The sequence below is a fragment of the Euprymna scolopes genome, chromosome 31 (genome assembly GCF_053919585.1).
Source record: "Euprymna scolopes isolate OS-2025 chromosome 31, ASM5391958v1, whole genome shotgun sequence".
Taxonomy (NCBI): Eukaryota; Metazoa; Mollusca; class Cephalopoda; order Sepiida; family Sepiolidae; genus Euprymna; species Euprymna scolopes.
This window is the reverse complement of record NC_136512.1, coordinates 74,812,831-74,826,266: the sequence shown is the minus strand read 5'-3', so window position 1 is coordinate 74,826,266 and position 13,436 is coordinate 74,812,831. Positions and strand designations below refer to the sequence as shown.

Here is a 13,436-nt window from a genome sequence, read left to right as displayed (position 1 = left end):
AATCCTTTCATGAGGGTTTGACGAAATTGGTTACTCTTCAGTGATGTTTGTTGACGCGAAAACACTCACACAGAAATTTTGCTGCGCTGAAGAGAACCTTGGGAATCTTATATATTATAAAATATTATATTTTTATTCTTTTTTAAATCGTTTGAGATGAGGTTTCATAATTTTCATTTTTTTTTACTTTGCGGACTGTTATCCTCATCTACATATTTGAGACTGTTTAACCACATTTCGGCCAACTCATCCTCTGGTCTTCTTTAGGTGGTTATCTGCGACAAAACAGAAATGCTGAGTTTTGTAACTGTATTCCCAGCAATTACTGCCTTCAATAGTTGTCTCACTACGTTTTGTCCAACTAACCCCCTGGCCTACTTTAGGTAGGATTGAAACCGGAATCGTAGAAACTCAACGCTTCTATCCACTGCGCCACGGAACTGAATGTGGTAAGAAAACAACTGTGGATACAGTTACAAGACTCAGCAACCCTATCCTTTCGTGGTTAACCTTTTGAATCTGTCCTTAGCCCCAATTCTGTGTTAGATAAAGATACTATAAACGTAGTTCCGACCATATATACATAAATCATCTTATTCTCCATCTGTCAGTTGAATATAAAATGTCATCAACTTAATTTTGCAAGACTCCACGGAAAAGACAGAATTGCCGTTGAATATTTTAAGTGGTTGTAGAAGAAGATTTTAGAACTGTTTGTAATCATTTAGAGACATACCTCAAGATTTCAAAGATGTTCCCTAAAACATATTTTCAAAAACAATAGCAGTACAAATATTTGCATGATTCCAATTCCGTTTGATGAAACCGGTTTTTTTTCTTTTTCTTTGTTTAGACCAACTAATAGTTGATCAGTTGTGTACAAATCGCAAGAGCGATAAGAACCTTCTATCATGTCTGAAGGTGACATAATGTTTAACGAGCGACATCGGAGATGCGACGCTGTACAACTCATACTCTCTACCGATCGACGTTACCCTCAAAATGCAAATCCGGACGATTCAACGCTTTAGGAAACAAGTCAATGAAGTTTTACGGGTACGATTATAGTCTTTGGTGTGGTTTCAAGTGATGGCCACATCGTACTATCTCATATCTTTAAAGCCTGCTGGAAAGTTACCGACAAAGTGTACCTGGATGTGCTGAAGAGTGTGGTTATACTCTGGTGCAATCCGGTGGCCGCTGGCAGACCCTGAGTGTGGCAATAGAACTCGAGGACGGTTCACAAGTCCAAAAGAGACCTAAGCTTGGCTTCAGGAGTGCTATTACTCTGTACCGTTCTCTCACTACCCCCCCCCCATCGTTTTCCGACCTGAACTCGCTGGACTACTTCGTTTGGTCATATGTCGAGAATATCACCAACATGATCTCTCACAACACTAAAATCAACCTGATCGCCGCCATCCGCCTAGTATTCGCCAAGCTTCTGTCGATGCTTTTGGAAAAAGGCATGCTCCCAGTTCCGGACCCGTATCAGGGTGGTGAGTAAGGCTGAAGGCGGATACATTGAATAGATGTCAGCTATACTACATCATCTAGTTACCTGAATTGATTTTTTCTATAAAAGTTTTTAAATAAAGCAGTGTTGTTTGTTTTTGTTTTTTTTTAATAAATTAGTGTTGTTTTTATTAGGGCGACAAATTTATCGTTCCACCTTGTAATTCCAGTGGTATAAGTCTAATTTCCATAGCAGGAAAACATTCAGCGAGACTAAACTCATTGAATTATTCAGAATCCTGTTAGTGAAACTTACCCAGAGTCTCAAATGAGGGTTTCTAGCAGAACGGGGAGGGATCGACATGATATTTTCTCTTCGCCAGATTGCGGAAAAAGCGAGGAAAAATAAAGAACTTTACATACTATTTGTTGATTTCGCAAAAGACTTCGATACTATAAAGAGAGGGGTACTTTTGAAAGAAACTATATATATATATATATATATATATATATATATATATATATATATAGATAGATAGATAGATAGATAGATATTTTACACAATCTGATTTAATTGCATCGTTTTATGAGTGTATGAAGAGTGATGTAATGTCTTACTGGGAGGTTTTCTCAATGGCACAAAACAAGGTTGCATCGTGGTTCCGGTTCTTTTTGCACTGTTGTTCTCTGTGATACATCAATGCGCGTTTAGTGCTTCAAACAGTGACATTGAGTACCAGTTTCATGGTCTCTTCAACCATCAACGATTCAAAGCTAAAAAGAAGGTTTGATCGAGTGAGCCCCTGTTCTAAGATGATGAACTCGTTGCAACGTCTCTGGCAGACGCTCAAGAACTGATAAATCGTTTTGCGAAGGCATGTAAAGCTGAAATTGTGCATCAACATCTTCCGACACTAAAGCAGGTTAGAGGGAAATCAAACTCCTCATGTTCATCAATTTCCAACTGTTTCCATGACAGTGTATAGCAAAGATCTTAAGTATATCAACAGCATAATCACGTTGACACACCGGTTCCAGTTAGATCACCGAAGTAAAGCAACGTTGAGCCTAGTCAGTACCAGATAGGTGATCAATTTGTGAATTTCAGGCGCTCTATGTAGGAGTACGTCAACAACTCCCTGCAAGAGTTGCAAAGATCTAACGTTGCCATCTCCCCTAAGGAGGATATACATGCGAATGGGGATCGCTGGTGAATTTCATACTTCCATGGAACTTCGGCCTTCGGAGGAAGCCGCTTAAACCCGCAGAGTGTTTGTGCCGTTTCTATTTATATCAAATCGTTCACATATTTAGGTAGTGTAACGTACTTACATGCTGAGTCATGAAATTGTCAACTGAATAGCAAAGTCATCTAATGCTTTTGGTAAACTCCGCTATTGTCTCTGAAATGATAGAGTTATAAGATTAGACACAAAGATTACAGTTTATAAAGTTCTCTCAATGTTCAAATCTAAAACTTATGCACTATATCAGTCACAGATGAATCAACTTTTTGAATTCCATATACGATAACTAAGTTTTCTATGTGACTAGCCTGGGTACCTGGCGTTGCCTTGGTGTTTGTAGGTGTGTGTTGAGAAAAAAAAAAGATGTAGTAGGCAGGCTCGAACCCGGGACGCGAAGGTAGAAAAGAAAATGGAATTGTGTGTAAGAGTGTTGGTTGAGTAAAAAATAAAAAAGGAAACTTACGAGCGCAAAAAAAATTTTTTTAAGGGGTGGCAGGCAAGCAGGCTCGAACCCGTACTGCGAAGGAGGAAAAGAAAGTGAAAAAAAAAACTTGATGCGTTAGCTGCTGTGCCCAGGGTCAAACTGGAAGTGACGTAGATTCAAATTAAGGCTAGACAATCGCAAAGAGGGGATGACTTTCGAAAATATCGGCTTCAAAAAGCGAACCCTCCCTGAAGAAAAGTGCCCAGTTTAGGGTGAATTAATTAATGTTTTTGGCCAATTCTTCGATATTTATCGTTCGAATGGTCAAGCTTCAAAATGATACCGATCTCGTGAAAATCCGTCGCCTCTGTCGAAAGTTTTTTGCGAGAGATACAAACATGCATACATATATTTAACCAGGCAGGTAGGATTTATATTATAGACTACACATATGTAGATAAAGATAAAGATTACGAACTTCGTGAAATATGTACAATTAAGGGTATCGAAACGTTCCTCATCCAGTCACAGCTTAGATAGTCTTGCCACCTCGTCAGAATGAGAGATTAAAATTTTCTAAAAAGTTCTGATGTATAATAAGCTTAAAAGTGGTAAACGAAGGACTGACCGACCTTGGCTCCGATGCAAGAACAAACTTAAGTATAGGCACGACCAAACCCAAAGGTGGGAGTAAGTATTTTTGGACGAAGTCGTTTTAAAAAATCTACCAAAATTAGATATTTATCCAATCAATGTGTGTGTGTGTGTGTGTGTGTGTGTGTGTGTGTGTGTGTGTGTGTGTGTGTATGTGTGCAGTCAGCACCAACTCTATTTAGGGCTTAACCGGCTTCCTCCTTCGGAGGAAGTTTCATGGGAGTATGAAATTCACAAGCGGTCCCCAGTCACATGTATATCCCCGTTAGGGGAGATGACGAGTTAGGTTTTTGCAACTTTTTGCAGGGAGGTGTCAACGTTCTCCTACATACAGCACCTGGACTTCCCAAATTGGTCACCCATTTTAGTAATGACCAGGCTCAACGTTGCTTAACTTTGGTGATCTGATGGGAACCGGTGTGTCAACGCGATTATGCCGTATATATATATCCAATCAATACGAAATTTTTACCGATTATTAAGTGAAGAATGAACTTTATAATGGTGTACTTTTTTTTCATAATCGATATTATATGTATTTTTTACCTACAAAACCCCTTCTTTATTTGTGGGTACAAATATGCATAAAATAATTAGCCGAAACTGACTAAAATATATTGTTTTTTTTGTTTGTTTTTTTTTTTTGTTTATTTGAGAGGGTGGGGATTGTAGATAAAACAAACAAAAAAACAACTGCGCACGTAACAGATTTTAAGTTTTATACTCCGAATTTTGAATGTGTTTTATTTTTTATCTTTTGCGTATGATATTCGTTGAATGTGTTAATAATTATTATCTTTAAGATAAAAATCTTATATTTTCATTATTTTTTACGGAAAACACTACTTTTAAATATTTGAAAAATAAATTACTAATCTTCATTTTAGTAAACACAATATTGCTCAAATACCATTAAACAAGAAATGATTTAAAGAATAATACCAAAATAGAAAAAATAACTACGCATTTTTCTAAAAATACGATAATTTCTTTCGGCAATTTCTTATTAATTCACCAATGGTGGCCCAATCGTGCTACTAGATTCAGGGGTTGTTTTCAACACATACAACGCCTAGCATTCCCAAAATGGTCAGCTATCTGATATTGGCCAGCCTCATCGTTGCTTAACCACGGGGGTTAATATATATATATAAATCGCTTATGAAAAAAGAATTAAACTTTTCACTCAACTGTCAAATCAAACGTTAAAATACATGGCTAAATATAGTTTATTTAGTCCCCTCCAGGCCCCGTACTTAATTTATACTATCATTTTTTTTTAATCGCTACGCAAATCTATAGAGGTTTATAAACGTTGGAATTATTTGAAATTCAGGTACTTATATTATAATATTTTTGCTTATATTTATAGCAAGTCATTCTAGATTTTATTTAGACGAAAAAGTAATTATTTGGTTCAAAAACCTTTTAAAAAATACTTTAATGTTTTAGCGATCGAGACAAAATGGCGGTGAGTGGTTTGGTCTTGGAAAATTTTTAATTTAGAATTCTATTAAAAATAGTAGAAAAAGTTTTATATTATTCTGCTTTACATATGATAGAATTCAGGCTTTTATCTTTCTGGAAAAAAAAAGTTGCTTAAGAATAATAGAGTTGAATAGATTTTTATTGTTTTTTTTTTAACAACAACTATTTGTTTATTTTTCGGTTTTTAGCCGTGCCTACTTAAGTACAATATTTCATCTTCAATATTCCAATTAAATCTTTTGAAGACTTGGCATTTGATAGAAACAAATAGACATGTACGTGCCAGGTGGAAATAAAACTCTTGAAGAAATTCGTATCAAGAAACTGAAGGAAAAACGATTAAGGACTAAGATACGTGCTACACAAACACCAACCATATCTGACAGTCATCACTGATGCACGACTTGTAGTTTAGTTTACAAATTATTACTCGCAGGGCTTAAATGTCATCTTCAAGATAAACATTTGAACTGATCATTGAACTGTTAGACGTTCATACGTCGTAATCAACGGAAAAAATCCATCATGTTGCGTTTTTTTTTATTTATTTATTTTTTATTACATTTTCACCCCAAACAAGCCACATTGCCACTTTGGTGTAGGGGGCTACTATCAGGGGCAGCAACTACTGGGGCACTATGTTGGGATTTGGGCAGCAAAATGTCGGCTCACGTTACACTTGAACTTCTCCGTGTCAGTACAGGTAGGGAAGCAGGGACCTGGAATGGAATTCCAGAGTCTAGCGGTTCTGGGGAAGAAACTACTGGAGTAGAAAGATCTTTTACATCTAGGGATCTCTACTGTGTGGGGATGGGATTTAGCTGCCTGTCGGCTTTGTCGAGGGTGTCTACGTCGTGGGGGTAAAAGTGTCTGCAGTTCATCAGAGCATTCACCATTAAAATACTTGCAGAGGGATGCAACGTTTCGTCGATGGGACAGAGGCTGAGGCTTAGATGCCAGTTCAGGGCCTATCAGATTGGCGACTCTCTTTTGAACCTTGTCTAGGAGCGAAAGACTAGCAGCAGATGCACAAGCCCAAATGTGACAACAATACACCATACATGGGCGAATGGTGGCCTTATAGAGGTGCAGGATACTTTCAGGTGTCAGTAGTTTTCTAGCACGGTAGAGAGAGCCTACCTTTTTCGCAGCGGCCCTGGCAATGTTTTCAATATAATTGTTCCAACTCATGTTTCCTGAGAACATTAGGCCAAGCAGTTTGAAAGATGTACTCTCAGACAGGGAGTCACTGGCCATTTCTATTGGTGGCAGAGAAGGTTTCTTGCTTGATCCCGTAAGTCAATAGATTTTCTTGCATGTGGTGTGGTGGCTGGGTATTCGACTCGCATGCATGTGACTCGGGTTTCGAATCTTGTCTTCAGATATATGCTAATGATGTGCCTAAAGAAGGTCGAAGCTTGAGTCAAGGACTTCTGGTCTACGATTTTTACGCTGTGTGTGAGTTACGGCTGTGTAATTATGTAAATAATTCAATCTCATCTCAAATTTAAAAGTCAAGTATTAATTTGTTCGCTGGGTAGCATGTTAGATGTGCTAGTTTAAAATTTTACTCGTGAGATATCGGCTTGGCTTCTTAGTGCGTGAATAACTACAGCCTTTGCTGAGAAGAAACAGATATATTTAATAGTCGTACTCCGTTACGGTTTGCTTAATTTTCTTGTGTGTGGCGTGGTAGCTAGGTGGCAGAGCACTTGCCTTTCTTACTTCGGATATGTTCATCTGCTAAGTCCAAATAAAGGAAAAACTTAAGCCTAAGACTTCCAGTTTGCGATGGTTGTCATGGTTTGTGTAAGCTGCCGCGTTTTTAATTTTGAACATAATCATATATCACCTTATATATATATATATATATATATATATATATATATATATATATATATATATATATATATACTAGCAGTTCCGCCCGGCTTTGCTCGGGCTCTATGTACTGTTCATAAGGTTATGTGCATATGTATATATTAAAAAGTGTGAATATGTAAAGTAATGCCTTTCTGTATAATAGTCTTCCTTAACTACCATAGATAAAAGACAGACAGACAGACATGTTCACTTTTATAGATATAGATAGATAGATAGATTGGATGCAATATATAGCAATGATTTAAAAAGAAAGACTCATGCGCCACCACCGAGAATCGAAACCAAATCGTTCAGCTCACGATTTATCTTTCCCCTGCCGTAAATGACTGGGCCATGAAAACATGTTTACTGCAAGGCTAAAAATTAAAACATGAACCAATAGCAACTACGCTTTGCATTCGTAATGCCGGCGTTCGACCTTAACCTTGCAAATTTCATTTTTTTTTTTTTTAATTTTCACACTTTTGCACCGATCTTTCCGGGCTAAAACCCAAATATAAAATTTTGCCTGGATTCAAATACCTTTTATATGAAGTTTCATGTCTGCAGACCAAAAACTCTAGGAGGAGTTTGATAGGCAAAATTTGTTCAACAAAAATATATACGTATACATAAATATATATGGAAACAATTTTGTGTTTGCTATAAACTTTTTACGCAAATATTATGCAAGTATAAATCATGTAGAATATCTGCATGAATATAATTACAAATAATTGTGAACTATAAAGATGATAATCCCATTAGAAAACCGAATAAGCTAATAGGGAATTAATTCAAATGAATGTTTAAAAGAATATAGAAATTAGCTAGATCTTTTATTAGTGAATGCAATTCCACAAGCCATATACAAGAAAACTGTATTTTCTTTTTAAATAAATATAAAAGAGGCTTGCCTTTTTTTCTGTTGTTCTTGGCTTCGGGCCGGGATCAGGGTGTATCTGTTCTGCAGATTCTGAACTTGGGATAATTTGTACCAGTCAATGGAGGGGAAACCCTCTATACTGGGGCAATTATTATTTTTGGTAACCAGAGTGCCCCCTTTTTGCCTACTTTTAGGGGAGCTGGTTTTAACCCCACATTAACAACGGCCATATGCCTAATTTGCTTTGGTGGGGAAGCAAATAAATACAATAAATATAAAAGAGGGGTTTTAATATGAATATCAATACACACAAAACAAAAAGGAATATATATATATATATATATATATATATATATATATATATATATATATACTAGTTGGACGTCCGGCGTTGTCCGGTCGTATAATACGATTAAACATGATATTTTAAGTTATGCAGATTGCGTAGGTATTATTACAGAATAAATATATATTACTAGCAATAATTTGCACGGTGGAGGAATTTGCAAAAATTAATTTAATGAATAAAAAATAATGATAATATCGTTCATCAAATTCCGTCTGTGTTTGTTTACAATATCACATCAGCTTAATGTTTCGTTTTAAAATATGCTAACGAAGAAATGATTTGCGGCGAGTTAAAATGGTACTCTTCTTTTATCGTAAATTGAACTCATTAATAAAACAAAAATCAAAATTAAATGGTGAGTACACTGTGGATTGAGCAGAGGGATCATTCGATCGGTACTCAAATATTTAACAACTGTCCTATATCTCCAGATGACAGTAGTTCTGTTTTATTAAGAAAAAAATTATATGCTGGGAATTTAATTTCTTTTGATTTGCTGAGAATTATTTTCCTTGGTCTGTGTAACGTATAATATAACCTAGTAAATATTCTTTTTTTTATCTATTAGAAAAAAATGACTAATTTTAGGATCGGATTTTTTCGAGTTTCGATACTTATCGGATGAACTTCTGTACAAAACATATGTACGAACACTGCTAGGAATATAAATTACGTTTGTGTGAAATTTGCAAAAGATAGACTCATTCGTTTCGGACACCTTGAAGAAGGAGCTTACACACATTCAAAGTTACTTATATATATATATATATATATATATATATATATATATATATATATATATATATATATATACTAGTATTTCAGCCCGGCGTTTGGAGGTGTATGTTGAGCAAAAAAAAAGTCAATTTTTTTTAACTTTGACCCGTATTATGACCCCTTAACATTTATTGTTTTGGGTTCAAATCAAGTTATTAAGTTGTCGGAGGAGTTTGGTAGAGTTCTCAAAGGTCAAATCGTTGAACTGTGACCCCTTAACAGCCACATTTCTGGCTGAAAACCGACCAGAAAGATTTTTCCAAATCTCAGTACCCTGTATATCAAATTTTGAGTCTGTAGACTAAAAATTGACAGAGTTATTACGTAGGGAAATGTACACAGACACAGACAGATATACGCACACACTTTCACTTTCATATATATATATATATATATCCACCGGCAGACAAAGTCGCAGCTCACAATAGCCAAGAAAGTCAACAAACCGAAAGTCCAAAACTCGAGTTTCGCCCTCACTAACGAAAACTTATTTGAAAATACATTATTTGAAATTAAAATTAAAAACTCCGCAAGAACTTTTCTTGTTAACCTAATATATATATATATATATATATATATATATATATATATATATATATATATATATATATATATATATAGAGAGAGAGAGAGAGAGAGAGAGAGAGAGAGAGAGAGAGAGAGAGAGAGAGATATTCTCTCCCGATTTCACTATTCTTTCCAAAGATGTTAAAGGATTTTCTTGGGTCATGTGTAGATAAATACATTTCAAATTTCTTACTGGCGGACAAAACATCTTATTGCTATGTATGGTCGGATAAGATATATGGAAAAAGTTGGTCCGTAAAGTGCGTGGGTGTTGCACAAGAAAATAAAGAATGTGGTAGAAGATTCCCGATATTCACAGATTCTCAAAAGATAGCCAACCAAATCGTAGCTTAGACATTCGTCCACTCGTTGGCGGCCAATCATCAGCTGACGCTGCAGTTATCTATCCGCCCCTATGAAGCAAACGAAATTCAATATTGCTATGTCGATATTCCATTGATAAGCAAGAGTATATGTTTGCAAGCAGAAATATATTACGATAAATCCAAATCTATGCTTCTAAATGATGTCGTCTTACTATTATCGCTTATCTAATCAGAGTATTTAATAATATCGTACAGTATGTTATGTTATATGGTATATTTTTCATATGTATTTCATAGTATTAGGAAAAATAGCTATTCAGTAAAGCATATTAAAAATAATTATAGCATTAATTATATTTTAACTAGCCTGGGTACCCGGCGTTGCCTGTGTATTTGGAGGTGTGGTTTGAGCAAAAGAAAAAGTGGTAGTAGGCAGGCAGGCTCGCATATTAAAAATAAATATAGCATTAGTTTTATATTTTAATGTTCTTTTTTTTCTTTTCGTGGGTTGTGGTATGATTTCGGTGGCATTCCGGTAAATGCTTAAGTTGACAAAACAATAAATTATGCGTCTATGTTACTTACCTTGTAATCTAGAATACATATTCCATAATTCATAACGATAAATTCAATTGATATACCAAAATACATATGTATTATTTGCGCCCATTGACATAAAAAAGTTTTTTTTAAGGAAATTACTGTAGACAAGGCATGAAGCCACTTGATGTAAGGAGCTAACAATTATAAAGACAGAGTATTGCAAAGTTGAAAGATGCCTATTGGCCTTTGGTCTTTAAAAAAGAAACAGAGAGCAGGAAGAGAAATGTTATTTGCACAACGCTTCGGTTGAAGTAAACTCCGATCTTCTTCAGGTGTATTTTATCGAATTTGAGAATTTTTTTTTGTCGAACACGGAAATATGCATAGAGTTTCTAACAGACACACTTTACTTAATCCGTAACCGACCAAAGATGAGAACAGTAGTCCGAATAACCAAAATAATATGAATTTATTTTTTAAAGAAATTGCGCGAGACAAGGCGTGAAGCTACTTGATATAAACCGCTAACAAGAATGAAAACAGAGTATTGAAAAGATAAAAGATACCTATTGGCCTTTGAAACAGAAAAAGGGAAAAAAAAAGGGAGAGAAGTGTTATTCGCACAACGTTTCGGTCGAAATAAACTCCGACCTTCTTCAGGTGTATTTTGTCGAACTCCAGAAATTCTTCTATCGAACTCGGGAGTATACACGGAATTTCTAACGGAACAACTTTACCTTACGTTGTGCAAATAAAACTCAAGATGAGAACAGTAGTCCGAATAACTAAAATGATATGAATTATCCATCGACATCTAAAAAATAATTCAAAAACATAAGCCGTTGTTTTGAGGTTAACAAAAGTAACAGTAAACAAATAACCTGCACTGATCATCAATCTTCTATTAACGCAGTGTCATAATCGTAAACGTAGGGTAATTTGCTAGAAACTTCCTCTGTCCGTTTCTCACTAAAGTACGGGATTTGCTGTTGATCGTAAAAAATAATGGTTGGTTACGCGTATTGTTTTCAAACATTTCGATAATTATATAGAAAATCGTAGACAGTGACGAAACCCATGAAAGATGGCCGCTTATCATAAAAGTCGTTATAAAAGAAAGATTTAAAGAAACTGTCATCCATGTACGTACACGTGAGGCATTAAATCCTTGATATTAACAGACGTATTATTTACCTTCTTACCAGGTAAGACACAAGGTTAGTTGAGGTTTCCACACTAGAGAGAATCCTGTATCTTTGCAATGTCACAATTCGCTCCCGCATGGAGTATTGTTTCCACATCTTTTCCTTATTGCACGATCCCGATTATAGACTTACTTTACCAACCCGCCTCCCAGATCGATCCTGTTTATCAGTAAACCTCACTTCGCGACATATTTTAAACATATTTTAAACCTTACTGCCCGAAGCTTGTGCAACAAGAGAGAGACAGAGAGAGAGAGACAGAGAGAGAGGCAGACAGCCATACAGACAGACAGAGACATACAGACAGACAGAACGAGAGATCGAGCGAAAGGGAGGGGAGTGGTAATTAATTTTAACATTTTTTTTTCTTTTTTTACATTTTCACCCCAAACAAGGCACATTGCCACTTTGATATAGGGGGCTACTATTAGGAACACAGGCTACAGAGGTACTATGTGGAGAGTTGGGCAACAAGATGGCGGTTCACGTTATACTTGAACTTCTGCATGTCAGTACAGTTGAGGAAGCAGGAACCTGGAAGGGAATTCCAAAGTCTAGCGGTTCTGGGGAAGAAACTACTGGAGTAGAAAGCTCTCTTACATCTAGGGATCTCTACTGTGAAGGGGTGGGATTTTACTGCTTGCCGGGTTTGTTGGGGGTATTTATGTAGAGGGGGTACAAGTGCTTGTAGTTCGTCGGAGCATTCACCGTTAAATTACTTGTAGAACAGGCAGAGAGATGCATCATTTCGTCGATGGGACAGAGGCTGAAGATTAGATGACAGTTCAGGACCTATCAGATTGGCGAATCTCTTTTGAACCTTGTCTAGGAGTTAATGACTAGTATCAGGTGCACCGGCCCAAATATGACAACAATACTCCATACATGGACGAATACTTTCGGGCGATAGTAGCTTTCTAGCACGGTAGAGAGAAACTACCTTTATCACAGCGATAGCAATAGTTTTATTAGATGAGTTCATATTTTATTAAATTCCTAATATTTGTAAAATATTTTTTTAATTCTTCGTATAACTATTATAGTCAAATATTCGAAAAATGAAAAAATATCTAGCAGTGCGAATTTTTTTTTTCTGGGAATCGGGCATCTTACCGGATTCCAACTATTCACCTACAATGTCAGGCAGTCCAACCGAGAGATTTATTTAAGATTCTAGCAAGTCTCTTAAAGTGAAATTGTTGTATTCTTCTTTTTTTTTACATGGGGGATCACCTCTTATCAAGGCCCGGAAGCCACTCGGTGAAAAGGGTTATTGTGTGTACAATTATCAATGGGATAATACCGTAGTAATAGTTAGTATCAGAGATTTGATAAAGTGTCATTACTTAAGGGGGCGATTAATCAGGAATTTGTTTATGTTCGACTTGCAGACATTCAAGTTGTAATCAGGTGGGAAACAGGCAGACGGTTAAGAATTCCACAGGCGTGCATTTCTCAGAAAGAATCTTTGTTCATGGAATCTACGTTTTGATTTAGGAACAGATAAAGAGTGAGGGAAATTACTGACAGTGGTTTTAGCTAGACGAGTGTTTATCGTTAAAGATTGGCGAGGGAGGACCAGAGATTGGAGCTCGGAAGAGCACTTGCCATTGAAATAACGATAAAACAAAGACAGGCTCTTCTGTGGGAGA

General features: G+C 36.1%; 1 pseudogene; it reads right to left on the bottom strand.

Moving 5' to 3' along the window:
* Positions 1 to 4,105: 4,105 nt before the first annotated feature.
* Positions 4,106 to 4,224, bottom strand: LOC145256031 (5S ribosomal RNA; annotated as a pseudogene).
* Between the last annotated feature and the right edge of the window lie 9,212 nt (positions 4,225 to 13,436).